This window comes from Dendrobates tinctorius, unplaced genomic scaffold (assembly GCF_039654945.1).
Source record: "Dendrobates tinctorius isolate UK_male_01 unplaced genomic scaffold, ASM3965494v1 ptg000069l, whole genome shotgun sequence".
Lineage (NCBI taxonomy): Eukaryota > Metazoa > Chordata > Amphibia > Anura > Dendrobatidae > Dendrobates > Dendrobates tinctorius.
The window spans coordinates 11,703,435-11,721,925 of NW_027361737.1; the positions used below are offsets into that span (position 1 = coordinate 11,703,435).

General features: G+C 45.7%; 1 long non-coding RNA gene across 1 annotated transcript in view; it reads left to right on the forward strand.

Annotated features, from left to right (window-relative positions):
• The window catches only part of LOC141095362 (uncharacterized), a 132,328-nt gene extending 117,587 nt beyond the window's left edge, over nt 1–14,741 (forward strand). The window contains exon 3 of the long non-coding RNA XR_012233361.1: nt 13,129–14,741. This is a non-coding gene — a long non-coding RNA (uncharacterized lncRNA). The remainder of the gene's footprint in view (nt 1–13,128) is intronic.
• The last annotated feature ends 3,750 nt before the right edge of the window (nt 14,742–18,491 follow it).

Below are 18,491 nucleotides of genomic sequence, written 5' to 3' on the forward strand. Positions count from 1 at the left end.
ATAGTTTTTGTAAAGAAAAAGGATGGTACCATGAGAATGTGTGTTGATTACAGGAAAATTAACAGCCTTACATATAAAGATGCCTACCCATTACCCAGAACTAAAGAGTCATTAGCTGCACTTAAAACTGCTAACTACTTTTCTACCTTGGATCTCACTAGTAGGTATTGGCAGGTTCCCGTGGCAGAGGCAGACAAGGAGAAAACAGTATTTACCACCCCAATGGGTCTCTGTGAGTTCAACTATATGCCATTTGGGCTCTGCACCGCCCCAGGAACAGTTCAACAGCTGATGGAGTGCTGCCTGGGACACATGAACTTTGAGACAGTCCTGTTGTACCTTGATAATGTCATTATTTTCTCCAAGACTTATGAAGACCATCTGGAACACCTGGCTGAGGTGTTTGAAGCTTTGTCCAACTTTGGCCTGAAGGTGAAGCCCTCCAAATGCCACCTCCTGAAGCCCAAGGTCCAGTACCTCGGTCATGTGGTGAGTGCAGAAGGTGTGGCACCAGATCCTGACAAAGTCACGGTCATCCGGGACTGGCCGAAGCCCAGCAACCTCCATGAAATACGCCAATTCCTCGGGTTGGTAGGCTACTACCGAAAGTTCATCAAAAGCTTCACTGAAATAGCCACCCCTATGCAAAATCTTCTGGTGGGGCAGTCCAAGAAGGCCAAACAGAAGAATTCCACATTTGAATGGACTGAGGAGTTGGAGAGGTCCTTCACTCGAATGAAGATGGCTCTCACAGGTGATGAAGTTCTGGCCTACCCAGATTATGACAAACCCTTTGTGCTGTATACTGATGCCAGCAACGTGGGATTTGGAGCAGTACTGTCACAGGTACAGAATGGTAAAGAAAGAGTCATCTCCTATGCCAGCAGGAAGCTGCGCCCCAATGAAAGGAACCCAGACAACTACAGTTCCTTCAAGCTGGAGTTCCTCGCCATAGTCTGGGCTGTGACTGAGAGATTCAAGCATTACCTAGCATCAGCCAAGTTTACCATCTTCATGGACAACAACCCGTTGACTCACTTGGACACTGCAAAACTGGGTGCACTGGAACAGCGATGGATGGCTCGGCTGTCTAACTATGAGTTTACCATCAAGTACCGGGCAGGGCACAAGAATGCCAATGCTGATGCGCTGTCCAGGATGCCTAATCTGCCAGATGCAGGAGAAGACCCTGAGGCTCTTGAAGAAATAGAGTTACCTCCCTTCCACCGGCCACTTGTGGCCCAACGTGCTCAAGGAGTGAGAAACAGACGGTCTGGCTTGAAAGAGGTCACCCTAAATCCATTGCCCCATCATGACTGGGCAGAAACTCAGGATAATAACCCCGCAGTCCGCCTGGTGAAGGAACTACTGTCACAAGCTGACTCACGCCCAGAGTCGAATGCTCCTGAAGAAACCCAGCAGTTGTGGAAGGAAAGAGGTCGGCTGTTCATTTATGAAGGAAAGCTATGTCGGAGGAGTATCAATGGCCGCACTCATGAGCTGGTTTGGCAGGTGATAGTCCCAAAGAGAGAGGCATCAATGGTCCTGGAAGCATACCACAATGGAGCTGGACACTTCGGATGGAAGAAGTTGGAAGCATTGCTCCGGGAGAGGCTCTACTGGGCTGGTATGAGGAAAGCCATTGAGAGGTGGTGCCGGGAGTGTGGACAATGTAACCTGCGCAGAAAGGCTCGAAACAGCCAGAGAGCTCCTCTACAGCCATTCATCACCAAACAGCCACTTGAGTTGGTAGCCCTGGACCATGTGAAGCTGGTTCCAAGCCGGTCAGGCTACATCTATGCTCTTACCATTGTGGACCACTACTCAAGATTCCTGGTAGTTGTACCTGTCAAAGATCAAACAGCCAGGACAGCAGCCAGAGCATTCCAACAGCACTTCTGTAGACCACATGGATATCCAGAACAAGTGCTTACAGATCAAGGTCCCACCTTTGAGGCAGAAGTGTTCCAGGAATTCTGTAACTTGTATGGTTGTAAGAAGATCCGGACAACACCGTATCACCCACAGACCAATGGCATGTGTGAGAAGATGAACCAGGTAGTGATTGACCTACTAAAGACCTTGCCTTTGGAGGAGAGGAATCTGTGGCCAGAAAAGTTGCCAGATCTGGTAGACCTCTACAACCACATTCCTGGTTCTTTTCATGAGCTGCTTAAGGAAGTTCGCAAGGAGGAGGTTATTTTGGCCACAAGAGAGAAGACATCCCCTCGGGTGACTACTGTTGCCCTGAAGCCAGCAGCCAACTGCCGAGAGATGGAACTGTTGAAAGTCATTGAGAAACAGGGGGAGCAGATTACACAATTGTTAAGTGCCCAGGCCAATACAATACAGCGGCTATAAAGTGCTGCGGAGGTAGCCGAGAAGCAAACCCTGGCTTCAGGAAGCAAGAATGATGACCTCCATAGAGTAGAGAGTAAGAAACCAGAAGGGTGCTTTGTCTGTGGGAGTCCAGGCCATATGGCTCGTCAGTGTCTGAAGAGGTGGAGCTCAAAGAACTCTTCACATCTTTCCCATCACACTCAGAGGCCGTCGGGAAACAGGAAAGGGGGCCAGTAGAACCCCATACTGCGCCCCCATCAGCAGCTAAGACCTACTCTACTGCCCCATCCAATAGTGCCTCATCGAAAACACTGCCTGAAGGTTTAGTGGGACCAGCCCCACATGTCCCCGCATATATCAATGGTCAACCTTGTACAGTATTGCTGGATAGTGGGTCTCAAGTGTCCATCATCTTCGAAGGATGGTATAAGAGATATTTATCCAACGTGCCTCTGAAACTGGTGTCAGGACTCATGGTGTGGGGACTGAGTGAGCACAGCTACCCCTACAGAGGGTGCGTGTCCGTGACACTACGATTCCCAAAGACTGTTGTTGGAGTGGATAAAGAGATACCCATCATAGCGTTAATCTGCCCAGAGGCAGAGGTAGATGAGAGACCAACACTTGTCATAGTGGGACAAATGCAAAAATGCTAACATCTTCCATACGTTAGCTCAATGGTGTCAGGAAGTTGGGGGAGAAAATTACTCACAGACCCTATCCATCCACCCAGTCTGTTTGGAAGCCTATGTGAGAACGGAGGAGGAGAAGAGGAAGCTACAGCCTAAAAGTTATGACCCTTGTTTTGAAGGAAGTGAGCTGAAAGGAGAAGAAAGGAGGCTGGTCATCGACGGCATGATGATGCGGGGGGCGGTTTTCTCTTTGGACGAATGGGACATGGGCCTCGCCCAAGGAGTAGAGCATCGCATTCAGTTGAAGGATCAAAAGCCTGTCCGAGAGAGATCCCGAAGATTGACCCCGGCGGATATCGAAGATGTCAGGCGGCATCTACGCGGTATGTTAGACATAGGAGTCATCATAGAGTCTAGTAGCCCCTATGCTTCCCCCATCGTGATAGCTCAGAAAAAAAATGGAGCTATTCGGATGTGTGTGAACTATCGTACCTTGAACAAACGTACGGTCCCTGACCAGTACACTGTGCCCCGAATCGATGAATCTTTGGATTGTCTGCAAGGGAGCCAATGGTTTCTGTGTTAGATCTCCGGAGTGGCTACTATCAGATACCCATATCAAAAGAAGATCAAGAGAAGACCGCTTTTATCTGCCCCATTGGGTTCTTCGAGTTTCAGAGACTGCCTCAAGGACTGACAAGTGCTCCGGCCACTTTTCAGAGATGTATGGACAAAGTAGTGGGAGACATGCACTTACGTGAGGTCCTGGTTTATCTAGATGATCTTATTGTTTTTGGGAAGACTCAAGAACACAACCAGCAGTTGTTCAAGGTGCTGGATCGGTTGAAGGAGGCTGGGCTGAATTTGTCCCTTGACAAGTGCCGAATTTGCCAGACGACTGTGAAATATGTGGGGCACATAGTCAGTAGAGAAGGAATTTCCACCGATCCCGCCAAAGTGGAGGCTGTTGTAAACTGGCCTAAGCCCACCAAACTGAAGGAGCTTAGGTCCTTTTTAGGATTTTGTGGATATTATCAAAGATTTGTACCCCAGTACACTTGGATTGCGAAGCCGTTGACTGCCCTTACCCAAGGGTATCCCCCTTCCGGGAGGACAGCCCACTCATCAAAGTCAAGAAAGAGGGTCAACTTCCGAGTTAATGAACTTTTTGGGGAAAGATGGACACCTGTATGCGATGAGGCATTCGAGAAACTGAAGTCATGTTTGATCCAAACTCCAGTGTTGGCCTATGCAGACCCCAGTAAACCATATGTGTTACATGTAGATGCTTCTCTCGATGGACTAGGAGGGGTTCTCTACCATGACCATGATGGCTGTCTGCGTCCCGTTTACTATATTAGTCGAGGATTGACTCCCAGTGAACGCAACTACCCAGCTCACAAACTGGAGTTTCTGGCTCTGAAATGAGCTGTAGTGGACACACTGCATGACTACCTCTATGGTGTACACTTCGTGGTTCATACAGAAAACAATCCATTAACCTACATGAGAACCACAGCAAAACTGGATGCCACAGGGTACCGGTGGCTTGCCGCCCTCTCTTTGTACAATTTCAGCTTAAAATATCGACCAGGGACCAGTAACATTGATGCAGATACCCTCTCTCACCTGCCTAGGGAACCTTCAATTGAGGAAGAAGAGGGAGGATGGATAGAGGTCCCCGCCTCTGAGGTGAAGACTCTGTGTCATAGACATCAAACTAATGCCCTCCCTATGCAGTGCTGCGCTAAATTCTTGGGAGCATCCAGTGAAGCGCTCCCGTGGTTGTACTGCCGAGTGACAAATGTAACCCCAGACTCTCTTCCTCAACTGACTCGTAATCAAGTTAGAAAGGCGCAGCAGGAGGATCGGTCAGTGGGGGTAGTCCGATGGTGGGTTGAGGGGCTGGAGGCCCGAAAAGAATGCATTAAGAACAGAGGAGTCTGTCCTGCTGACTCGGCAGCTAGAGTCGCTAGTAGTAAGAAATGGACTATTATACCAGGAGGCAAAGCGCCCAAAGGGAGGAGTCCATAGACAGCTGGTGTTACCCACCCGATTTTGGAGGATGGTCATGAAGTCCCTGCATGATGATCATGGACATCTTGGCATCGAGAAGACCACGGGTCTTGTGGCCGACCGATTTTACTGGCCTCGGATGGAAGCGGATATTGAAGAATACTGCAAATCATGCTCCCGGTGTGTGTTGAGAAAAACCTTGCCTTTGAGAACCGCCCCCCTTGTGAACATTACTAGTGATGGCCCACTTGAGCTAGTGTGCATTGATTTCCTCTCCATCGAGCCTGATGAAAGCAATGTCAGTAATGTGTTAGTGGTCACTGACCATTTCACCCGATATGCCCAAGCCTACCCCACTAAAGATCAAAGGGCAATTACTGTGGCAAAAACACTATGGGAGAAGTTCTTCGTACATTACGGGCTGCCAGCCCGCATCCATACTGATCAAGGAAGAGATTTTGAAAGTAGGCTAATCAAGGAGCTATGCGCCATCTGTGGGATCAAGAAGTCCAGAACAACCCCATATCACCCCCAAGGGGACACTCAACCTGAGAGGTTCAACCGTACCCTTCTGAACATGTTAGGCACTTTGGATCCCAGGAAGAAGGGACACTGGAGCAGGCATGTGAGTCAGTTGGTTCATGCCTACAATTGCACCACAAATGAGTCAACTGGATACTCGCCTTATTTCCTCATGTTTGGAAGACAAGCACGGCTATCAGTGGATATTAGTTTTGGGACATCCTTTGACAGTTCTAATGGGACGACCTACTTAAAATATGTGTCCCAGCTACAAGAAGATTTGAAAAAAGCTTACAGATTGGCAGAGCAGGCCTCTGGTTGGTCAGGGAGGCGCAATAAGACTCGCTATGATTGTAGAGTTCGAGAACAAGTTTTACTGCCTAGAGACAGAGTCCTTATCCAATTTCTGGGCCTTCCTGGGAAGCACAAGCTTGCTGATCAGTGGTGTCCTGACCCTTATGTGGTGATGGAGAAGCAGCCCGGTGTCCCGGCCTACAGAGTAAAGCCTGAGAAAGGGGGCGGAGCTGTCAAAACCTATCATCGACACCATCTGTTGCCTGTGGGAAAAAACATCCCTTTACCACCATTACCAACCCAAGGAGGTCATACAACCCTTCCGTGCAATAGGAGAAGTCATAGGTGTAAACAACCACCCCAGCTTGGGGTTGCCTCAGGAGGAAGTGACAGCAAGTCTGGGGATGAATGGGAAACCGACGGTCAATGGAGCTACAGATGGACCGAGGACCCATGCCCCATAGGCTCGGGCCCTGTAAACCAGACTCCTGAAGTGGAAACACAAAAAAGGGACATTTGCCAGGAGGCTAATGCGCTCTGCCCACAATTGGGGAAGAGTTCAGAAGTAGGACATTTATTGAATGAAGAGATCCATCCGGAGGAGCCCGTTTTGGAGAGACAAGAGTCGGGGGCTGAGGAGGGGGCCCCCTCAGTACACACTCGTCCCAAACGGGACATTAGGCCACCCATGATGCTGACCTATGATAGAATGGGACATACCACTGAGGTCCCCAGGCTGATACACCCTAATTCAAATTCTGTTTGGCCTTATTTCCCGGTATCTCCCATGTGTCCAAGTAATTCAAATTCTGTTTGGCCTTATTTCCCAGTATCTCCCATGTGGCCAGGTTGTGGTTTTTGTGCATGTAAATTTGGTGTTAGTCAGGATGCCTTAATCCCCCTTTATGTTTCAGGTGGTGAGTCCTCATATTGTGATGGGACACTTTCAATGACTCACCAGGGGGAGAATGTAACACCTGCACAGGGAACTGTCAGAGCAGCTACCGGCATACTGGAGCTTACAGACACTAAGAAGAGTTTTGCAGTGGCTGTTAAACAGGGACCTACAGACATTAATCGTTTGTTCCCTGAGTGGCAGTGGACTACAATTCCCGGGGACCCTTGTTTCAGTCAGATGACACAGCCTGGAAAGATAGAAGGAGAGAGAGTGGATTGGAGGAGGAGGGACTTGGGGTAGGGAGCTGACGAGAAAGTGAAAGTAAAGGCTCAGAGAGGAAGGAGCGTGGCAGCTTGCTGTGAGCAACAGAGCAGTGTGGATCTGCATTCCTCTACGCTGCAGAGTGTGGCTGCCCCCCGCTGAGATACCCTCACTGCTGGCGAGAGCTCGGTCCTGTCAACCTTTGAGGCCATTAACATCAAAGACCCGGAGAGTTCTGCCGGCACTCCCACCGCATAAAGGCCTAAATCCTGCCGCCCCCAGCTGGTGTCCAAAGAATCCTCCGACCATTTGAGACACACAGTGAGTGCCCTTCTGAGACTTGTGGTTCTACCAGCGCTATTTACAGTGAGTACATTACAACCCAGACTATTGACAGTAATATTCCTCTAAGTGCACCCACGGTTCTAATTTGCACGTCAACATCCACGGCAACTGGGCCCCAACGTTTGGACTGTGTATATGACTTTTATAGAGCACCGTTATTTGTATTGTATGCTATTCCTTTAAACCCACCTCAATTCTGCTGCATAGCAATAAATCTGTTAAACGGTTTTACTCCTGTTCAGGGCCTTTCACACTAAGCGATATCGCTAGCAATATCACTGTAACGTCACTGGTTTTGTGACGTAGCAGCGATATTGCTAGCGATATCGCTATGTCTGATACGTACCTCCGACTGGCTCCCCCGCTGATTATCGCTGATCGCGCAAGAACGTCCTGGACCGTTTCTCGCCATCAGCTTCCTGCTGGGCTTCCTGTGGCGCCGACGAGCGACGCGTGGATGCGGGCGGGAGGACGTCAGGATCGCCTCATCTGAGAGGTATGTAGCGACCCCCGACCCCTGCTATGTCGCTGGTGAGATCTGCCTATGTGGCAGCTCACTAGCGACCACTTAGAGATGCACCAGCGATCCTTACCGCGTCATATTGCTGGTCAGGATCGCTGGTGCATTGCTAAGTGTGACAGTACCTTTCCCTGAGTGTGTGTACTGAGCTGTGGCAGGGGTTTCGCGAATCAGCCCCTGGCAGAAGAAAACTGTCCTTCTGCAGTCCCAGAGAGAGAGCTCCAAACAAGACTCGGGTGGAGGCACAGCGCCCTGGAGAGGTGAGACCCTCCCCCATAACACCCAGTGTACCGTGGTAGCCCTAAAGGGGTGTTACATAAGTTTGAAAAGGATGTTTGTTTTTAGGTTGCAGCAACAGTATACCTATAGATGGACTGTAAGGCAAAAAACCTACGTATATGCCTCTAATCCAAAATTGTCCCTACTCCACCAGCTATCCCTACACTGAGTGCAGGTCATAACAGTATGTAGCTCTGAATAGGACTTTTCTTTTTATGGTGCAGCAGTACTACACAACTAGTGCAATAGCAATATTAAACACTGCCTATATGCCTTCTCTAAAATAAGCTCTCCATCCTATAACAACTCTCCCTGAACTGCTTCAAGAGGAGAGTGTGCCAAGCATTGCGTCACCAGTTCTTATATAAGACCTGATGATGCGATACGGGTGGTCAATCACGGTAATGCCAGTAGTCAGCATGGCTATGGCATTACTATGCACAGTATGGCTAGCAATCCCTGCATGTTTAATAGCTGCATAAGAGGTGCAAAACAAGCGGGGTGGGGACTCAAGTGTGTGGCTTAAGCAAAAGCGATGCTCAATTAAGTAACGAGCGCCCCGATGCTTGATCGAGCACTGAGCAGTGGGAGCACGCTCGCTCATCACTACAGAAAAACATGCCCTTTCCTAGGAAAAATGCAGCATTTTTTATGTGGTTTTTACTTGTGTTTTTTTTACCATGTATTAGAATGAGTGAAAAACGCTGCAAAAACGCTGGAAATATTGACATGCTGCAAATCTGTAAGGAAAAACTAAACAACGTATGCATGAGACTTCAGGAATCTCATTCACTTAACTGGTACTAGGAAATGCTTCAGTTTTGTGACAAATCTGAGCAGAAAAAACAGGATGAAAAGGTAGCAATAGCAAATACTTAACTTGTGCACATTCCCTTACATCCTATGTGGAAAAGGGGTTAATGCTTGTATGTAATGTGTTTTCTGAATGCAACTGGAATTATATTTCCTTTTGTTGTATCTGTTGAGCAGATATTCGGTCACAGTGCATTGAGTGGTGTGGAAATAACTGTACGAACATCTGAGTTGAATGTTTTCCTTCAACAATGGCAAATAAATTTCTTGAAATTGATGAAAAAAAGATAATTCTATTGGAAGGAAATGGATCATAATGCATTGTCCATGATATATTGTCCATTTATCACAGGACCAATTTCAGAATACAATTGTACCCATTTCATACTGCAGGTTAATTGTGACTAGAAATAGTTCTCAGGACAAGGTTTGATACTGCACTGTACAATTGTACTACTAGGTGGCGCTTTTGCCTTATGCACCGCTTATTCAGACTTCACTTTTTTAATCACTTTTTTTTATTTTCTAATTTGCTGCCTGAAATGGCAATGTCCTTCATTTATGTGTTTAAGATATGAAGCTGCTTTACTTAAGGCTTGCGTTATTGAATAAGTAAAGGCAACGATCCATACCAGTGCTGCAGCCACTCATTATACACTAGCAATTCTGTACATTGATGGGAATGCATTAACAGTCATGTATAAATATAATAAATACTGTATATTGATCTAACGAGGCTCTCCAGTTTAAAATTTTACTAGATAGTATGGTTGCATACCTTTAAAATAATAATCACAGCGATAATCGCCCTCCCCGGGTCCCGCAGTTCCATTCCGATGGAATGCTAGTTTTTATATACTTGTTTTCACTGGAGAAACCATGTAAGTGCATCTTTGCTAGTGTAAAAGAATATCACAGGACAGGGATGGCTAAACGTCCAAGTAATTAATCTCTAATAGGAATAAATAATCTTCTCCTTATTGATATCAGAGAGAATGAGTGACCTTCGCACACAACACAATCCACTATAACAAGACCAATATAGCAATAATACCCATACACATAATACACATACAAGGGACAAATGTCACCACACCATGACCAGACCACACATTACCATCCACAGTGACTGAATAAGGGAGACATTCCCATCACACTGTGACCAGACCACATATTACCAACACATAGTAATCGAATAATACAATACAATACAATACAATACAATACTGATCATTGGTAAAAATCACAATGCTAATAAGACTAATATTACCACTGGTGATAATATACACAGGAGCTCTGCATATGGTGTACAGTGTAAGTTGACAGGTAATACAATGATCACCAGTGATATTATACACAGTAGCTCTGCATATGCTATGTAGTGTAGAGGTAATACAGGGATCAACAGTGCCATTATACACAAGAGCTCTGTATATAGTGTCAGGGTACAGGTAATACAGTGATCATCAGTGACAATATACACAGGAGCTCTGTATATAGTGTACAGGTAATACATTGATCACCAGTGACATTTTACACAGGAGCTCTGTATATAGTGTACAGGTAATACATTGATCACCAGTGACATTATACACAGGAGCTCTGTATATAGTGTACAGGTAATACATTGATCACCAGTGACATTATACACAGGAGCTCTGTATATAGTGTCAGTGTACAGATAATACAGTGATCACAAGTGACATTATACACAAAAGCTCTCTATATAGTGTCAGTGTACAGATAGTACAGTGATCACCAGTGACATTACACACAAGGGTGCTGTATATAGTGTCAGTGTACAAATAATACAGTGATCAATAGTGACATTAAACGCAGGAGCTCTGTATATAGTGTCAGTGTACAGATAATACAGGGATCACTAGTGACATTATACACAGGAGCTCTGTATGTAATGTCAGTGTACAGGTAATACAGGGATCACAAGTGAGATTATACCCAGGAGATCTGTATATAGTGTCAGTGTGCAGGCAATACAGTGATCACCAGTGACATTATACACAGGAGCTCTGTATAGACTGTCAGTGTATGGGTAATACAGGGATCACCAGTGACATTATACACAAAACAGTGTACAGTGCATAGTGTCAGTGTACAGGAAATATGGTGATCACTGTTGACATTATACACAGAAGCTCTGTATTCAGAGCCAGTGTACAGGTAATATAGGGATCAACAGTGAAATTATACACAGGAGCTCTGTACATAGTATACAGTGTACAAATAAAACAGGGATTACCAGTGACATTATACACAGGAGCTCTGTATATAGTAGAGTGTATAGTCTTCGTCTAAAGGTAATACAGGGATCACCATTGACATTATACACAGTAGCTCTGTATATAGTGTCAGTGTACAGGTAATACAGGGACCAACAGTGAGATTATACTCATGTGCTCTGTAAATAGTATACATTGTACAGGTAATACAGGGCTCATCAGTGACATTATACACAGGAGTTCAGTATGTAGTATATATAGTGCAAGTGAACAGGTAATACACTAATTATTGGTGACATTACACACAAGAGCTTTGTATATAGTATATACTGTAATTGTACATGTAGGGCCGGGACAAGGAGTAGGCAGGGTAAGCATCCGATTGGGGCGTTACCTCCTATCTACCTGTGGGGGCGCACTTAGAAAGAAAAAAAAAACACCTGACATTGCAGAATGTCTGCATCCACCCGGCACCTTCCTCTGGCAGCAAGGAACATTCAACACGGTGATGGCTGGGGTACGGGCACACAGGGGAACAGTATCAGTCACCGACACTGTGCTCACCCCTCTCTCTGCTTGCGCCGCATTCATCATTCCCCCCCAATTCCTCAATTGTATTCACATCTGTCAGACGCAAGTACAATTGTTCTGTGCACCGCCATAACAGGAGCAGAGGAGCTGTAATCAGTCTCCTGCACCACCGTGATCTCTAGCAAAACGCAGGCTACTTCCAGCCTGTGCCCTGATGGAGACGGCACATGGATGGTAATATGCAGTGATATTATTGTGCCTTCCTGCTCCCACTGAGGTACCAGAGAAAGAGATGAAGCTGCGCTGGAATGGGGAGCATGGATTAAGAGGTTTTTTTGGTTTTTCTTATATTGTATTACCGCTGAATGCCGACGTTCAAAAGAGGGGTTGGCTGTGGGCACTACAATACTGAGGCTTGCTGGCTGTGGGATACATTATACTGGAGGCTCAGAACACATGACACATGCACAAAAAATGAACAGGTCAGTAAGACCCTGTTAACACCACCCAAGAACTAAGGCACAGAAAAAACACACAGTATGACAAACGTGCATAAATACTCTGTTGTAAAATATATGTAACAGTAAGCAGCAAGTGCTAGTAAAAGATGTTAAAACCAGGGTATTTAGCCGATACTTTTTTTGCAAAAAAATGTACGCTAAGCCACTCCACCACGTCACAGTATACCCTTCTCGGAGCAGTCCTATCTAATATATTTAAAACCTGATCATGTGAACAATACCTTCATTAGCAGGGTTCATAAAGGTACTGACCGGTATGGGCTCGCTGGGCAAAATGGCTTTTTATGTGCATGTCCCAAAAGAGAGAGGCGGGGATCTCCCAAAGCTTGCATAAGCAAAAAATCAATATATTCAGAACACATGACACATGCACAAAAAATGAACAGGTCAGTAAGACCCTGTTCACACCACCCAAGAACTAAAACACAGAAAAAACACACAGTATGACAAACGTGCATAAATACTCTGTTGTAAAATATATGTAACAGTAAGCAGCAAGTGCTAGTAAAAGATGTTAACAAAACCAGGGTATTTAGTTGATCAGGTTTTAAATATATTAGATAGGACTGCTCCAAGAAGGGTATACCGTGACATGGTGAAGTGGCTTAGCGTACATTTTTTTCCAAAAAAAAGTATCAACTAAATACCCTGGTTTTGTTAAACCTGAGTCGATTGCTGGCTCAGAGGGAATATAGATGGATCTGGGTATTGCGCACATTACAAACACAGGGATTAAATGAGTCATTAAGTTTCGTTCCTTTTATTTGAACTCCGGCCCTGCACATTGCTGTTTTTATATTTGTTTTTAATTTTTGTTTTTATATATAAAAGTGGTTATTATGTATTTCTATGTGTCTGCGTTGTTTATGTATTGTTTTTATTTTATTTTGGTATTAATTGTGCTATTTTTTTGCAGCTCACTTCTACCCCCTTGTTATCCTATTATTGAAAAATCTGACTTATTGAATATGGAATGGATAGAGTTGTATGTGGATGCAGAAACACTTTTGGAGGAAGTTACAGTCATCAACTTCAAGATTTGAAATTATGTTTATATAAAAAATGGTTACACTTTGTGAATATATAGTGTTCTAGTATGTGTTATATATGAATATATTTATTCTTCATATCATTGTTGTCATTATGTTGAATATAAGAGGCTTTGTGGATTTTTAACATTTGTTGCATTTTATAGCATGCCGTATTTTGAGTAATTTTGAATATTGTATAATGTTATACTGTTATATACTAGATTATTCAATGCACTTTATGCACTTTGTATATTGTAATTTTATGCTATGGATAATTTTAGAGTATCCATGTTATTGTATCTGTTGTTACACTATGTTGCACTGTAGGCACTATGGGCACTTTAATTTTTTCATTTTTTAGTTGTAGGATTTTTGACTATTTATTTTTTGTGCACTATCACTGTATTGAGGTATAACATATTATATTATATATCACTTTGTTGCATCATTCATTATGATGCAATAATATGTTCATAGAACATTTTATATTGCACTGTATTAATATGAATTAAAATCACTTATTTTCATACCAAATCACTTCACTTTGTAAGCATGTCTTTTCATCGTTTTTCACTTTCTGGTGTGATTATCATTAATTCTTCACTATTCATAATGTGGTATGTTTGTTGCACATCGGTTAGGTAAAAGTTGTTTTGGATATATTCAGATGGTTTAAGTAAGGATTAGATGTTTTATGCCTCTTTTGTCTATATACTTTTTAGCGGCTGGTGAGCATGCGTCCTGTACTCCGGACGTGTCCCCGGTGATGGTGTCTATCAATGGTGGGGGTGGGCGTGCGGCCCCGATGTCCCTGCCCATGTATATGGGCGGTGATGACAGGTTGCAGGTCCGGCCCTCACTATGACGCACTCCCTGATGACACTGATCCGGAAGCATGGAGTGCGCATGCGCCGATATTCAGCTGCGTAATGAAACTACAACTACCATGTGCCGGCATTTAGCCATGCAATGAGACTACAACTACCATGATCCTTTGGAAAGCACTTCCTGTATGTAATATCGCTCATATGTTTGGAGCGATTGGACGTTGTTTAATTATGGGTGATTGTGATTGGTTGAAGGGGGTTTTTAATGAGCTGTTTGAGGACATGATGCCTTCCCCCTGATGAAGGCACGCTGCCGTAACGTGCGTAGTGGAAGCAGCACAATCTTTGGAGCTTTGGTATGTAGATCTATATGAAAATTACTTGTATTTTTTAGTCAATGGCTCACCTTGTAAGTAACTCCTTTAGTTAGGGACTATGTGTGATTAAGTCTGTTGCCATTGGGGGGTATAAACAATCAATCTTTTGGAATAAATAATTTTTTACATATTATCCCCGTAATTAATGAGATTCCTGTTAGTATAATAGATTTCCTTGCTCTAATATGATGCCGCTTATTTTGTTGTGGACTCACTATCATGCACCATTGGATACTTTTTAAAGATTTGTGTGTAATGGATTTATATGATAATAAAATTTTGGCATGTTCAGTATACGCGGTTTTTTGTTCTTTACTTTTATTCCTGAAATCATTGCAGAACCGGATGGTGCCGTCCGGTTTAGGAATTAACACAATCGGGCTGGACCAAGCACTGTGCGACTCCTCAATGACCCCTAACTCTAACATTGCCTTGACTTCTCGGGAGACGGCTTCACGGCGCGCTTCCTGGATTCTGTAAGGTTTCACATGGACAGTGACCCCAGGTTCCGTTATGATGTCAAGCTACATTAGCGTAGTCTGCCCGGGTTTTTCCGAGAGAAACTTTTGGTTGTGAAGTAGAAACTGCCTGACCTCGGTCTTTTGCCGCTCCGAGAGAGTCTCTGCAAGCCATACCGCCGGTATGGTATATGAGCCGGGCCAGATGCGCTGATAAGACAGACCGATCTTTCCAGGGTTTTATCAGATTCACATGATAAAACTGTTCAGGTTTCCTTTTGCCTGCCTGATACACTTTGTAGTTTACCTCACCATCTCTTTCCTTAATCTCAAAGGGGCCCTGCCACTTTGCCAGGAACTTACTGTCAGCCGTGGGGACTAGTATCAACACCCTATCTCCGGGTGAAAACGTACAGATCTTGGTGCCCCTGTCATAGATTCTTTTCTGGGCTCCCTGAGCCTGCATCATGTGCTCTTTGATGATGGGCATAATGGCTGCAATATGGTCCTGCATTTGTGTTACATGATCTATCACCGTTTTAAGCGGAGTGACCTGACCTTCCCAGGTTTCTTTTGCGATGTCTAACAGTCCGCGGGGACGTCGGGTGTAAAATCACTCGAAAGGCGAGAACTGGGGCACTTCCCTGATGGCAAAAAGCAAATACGGAAGTACATAGTCCCAGTTTTTCCCATCCTTGTCTATCGCCTTTCTCAGCATCTGCTTCAAAGTATTATTGAACCATTCGACCAGCCCGTCTGTTTGAGGGTGATACACGGTCATGCGTAACGGTTCGATTTGTAGCAACCTGCAGAGCTCCCTCATTACCCTTGACATAAAGGGAGTCCCCTGGTCAGTAAGTATCTGTTTTGGAATACCGACCCGAATAAACACATGCACCAGTTCCTTGGCAATCGTTTTGGTGGCCGTGTTACGCAAAGGGATGGCCTCCTGGTAACGAGTGGCATAATCCACAATGACCAGGATATGTTGGTGTCCACGTGGAGACCGTGGAAGGGGCCCCACTAAATCCATCCCAATCCTCTCAAACGGGACTTCAATAGTAGGCAGGGGTACCAAAGGGCTACAGAACCGGGGTTTAGGCGCAGAGGCTTGGCAGTCAGGACAAGACTCACAATATACATGAACATCATGATGCATGCCTGGCCAAACAAAACAGTGTAATATCCTTTCGGTGGTTTTCTGGACTCCCAAGTGACCTCCCATCACATGTCCGTGGGCCAGGTCCAGCACTTTCCGCCAGTAGGGTTTTGGCACGACTAATCATTGCACCATGTCTTCCCCCTTTTTCTCTATCTGATATAATAAATCATTCTCCAGGACCATGTAAGGATATGCCAGCCTAGTGCCAGATTCTACGGGTACCCCAATTATCACTTTTACATTTGTCCTAGCCTGAGAAAGGGTATGATCCTTTATTTGCTCGCTTTGGAAGTAATCTTTCTCGACTTCCAAATCCGGCAAACGGGGAGGTGGATGGCTGCCTGCCCCCTCCTCCTCCCTGGTCTCCTCAGTATTCCCCGCCATGACCGAAAACGGGAACTGAAGGTCATTTCCAGTAGACTCGTCACTAGAGTCTTCCTGGGGAATCTCCTCCAGGGGTTCGGGACCCACCCGTGTCCTGGGAGAGGAATCACGTACACTGTTACCCAGGGGTATCAATTGATTCTCCCACAATTTCCAGAAATGGGGGAAATCCCGGCCCAAGATCACATCATGCAACAACGCGGGGATGAGTCCTACTTTATGTTGCACCGTCCCATAGGAAGTAGAAAAGCATACGACCGCGGTGAGGTACGAACAGGTGTCTCCATGCACACGTTACAGAAAATCTGTCTAATGGTCCAGTCGGGGCTGACACCAGACTGGCCTTCACCAGAGTCACCACACTTCCCGAGTCTACCAATGCCACCACCTTCTTCCCATCCACCGATACATCACACAGGTGTTTTTCCACCTTACTTTGACCGGAATTCACACTCACTATCTGGGCAACCATAGACATGCATTTTTTAGAGTCTGTGATGTCACACTGCATGGGTTCAGTAGTGACCGGACAGTTCGCAGTGATGTGGCCCATCTCTTGGCAGCGAAAACAGCTAACGGGCCCCTTGCCTAGACCAAAGTTCGTTACTCTTGACGTCACCGTGCGAGCAGTACGGTTTTACTCCCCCACTGTCTTAGGGATTTTTCCTTCTCCCCTACTCCCGGGAACAGTCTTACCGGTTCCACGTGGAGATGAAGACGGAGGTGGGGTAGCATCATCTCTGAGTCCTTTCGCCACGGAGTAACACTCAACCATATCCACCAGTTGATCTGCCGTCGTAGACTTTCCATGGCTTACCCACTTCCTCAGGGCCGACGGTAGAGCTCTCAGGTGCTTGTCCAGGACGACTCTCTGGATGATCTCTGGTGCCGTCAGCACCTCGGGTTGTAGCCACTTCTTTGTCAGGTGGATCAGGTCAAACATGTGTGACCGCGGTGGTTTATCCGGCTGATAAGTCCATCGATGCACTCTTTGTGCACGGACAGCGGTCGTCACTCACAGCCAAGATCTCAGCTTTCAGTTTGTCAAAGTCCTGTGCGGCTTCAGGTTCTAAGTCATAATAGGCTTTTTGGGCCTCACCGGAAAGAAACGGGGCAATCAGGCCGACTCAGTGGGCCTTCGGCCATTTTTCTCGCACCGCCATCCGTTCAAACGTGGTCAGGTATGCCTCGACGTCATCTTCTGTCATCATCTTCTGCCAGTACTGACTCACGTGAATCACTCTCGAATCGGCTTCTGGGTTAACCTCAGGTAAGGTTGCCAGGCGCTGCGCCACCTGCTGGAGAAGTGAACGATCTGTAGCTGTCATGTTCACCAACTCCTTCAGCTGGGCCATCATCGCCCGATTAGCTTCTTGCTGGATGGCGGTGGACTGTACCAGCGCTTTCACCACGTCCTCCATGTTCATGCTTTCAACTTGGTGCCCGCATTCTCCACCAATTTATGATAAAACACTCTAGGATCACCTTTGTTGGGGACAAAGGCCACGTGGGTTTAGCATGAAACTCAGGTGCACAGCCGGGCTTCGGACATAACTGACGCTGGGTCAGGATTATTTCAGGTGAAAGCAAAACATATAGGAAAAAACATAAAACAAATCCATGCCTGTCCAGCACTAACTAAACAGGGTCCGTACTAACTACCAACTGGAGGGCTTCTCCCAGCCAGCCAAACCAGTGTTACCGTAAGCACAGCTTTCACTCACAAGTGTTGCTCACACAGACATGCTCTCTGTGTTCCCCAGGCTGAGCAACTAACACACCATATGGCATCCTTTTATATCCGCCTTCCATTACTCATTAGTCACCAGGTGAGATACTGACCTGACTAGGCCACATAGGAAAGGTATCTGGGTGAGATATACCTGCCCTCGTCCACTATTCCCCCATGATTCTCACAAGCACCAGAACCAACATCAGCACAAGAATTTGACACCAAAACCACTATCCGTTAAAGAAAATGGCACCAGAACAACCATCAGTTTTTTTGCAAACTGTATTTGTAGCATGACGTGTGCAAAA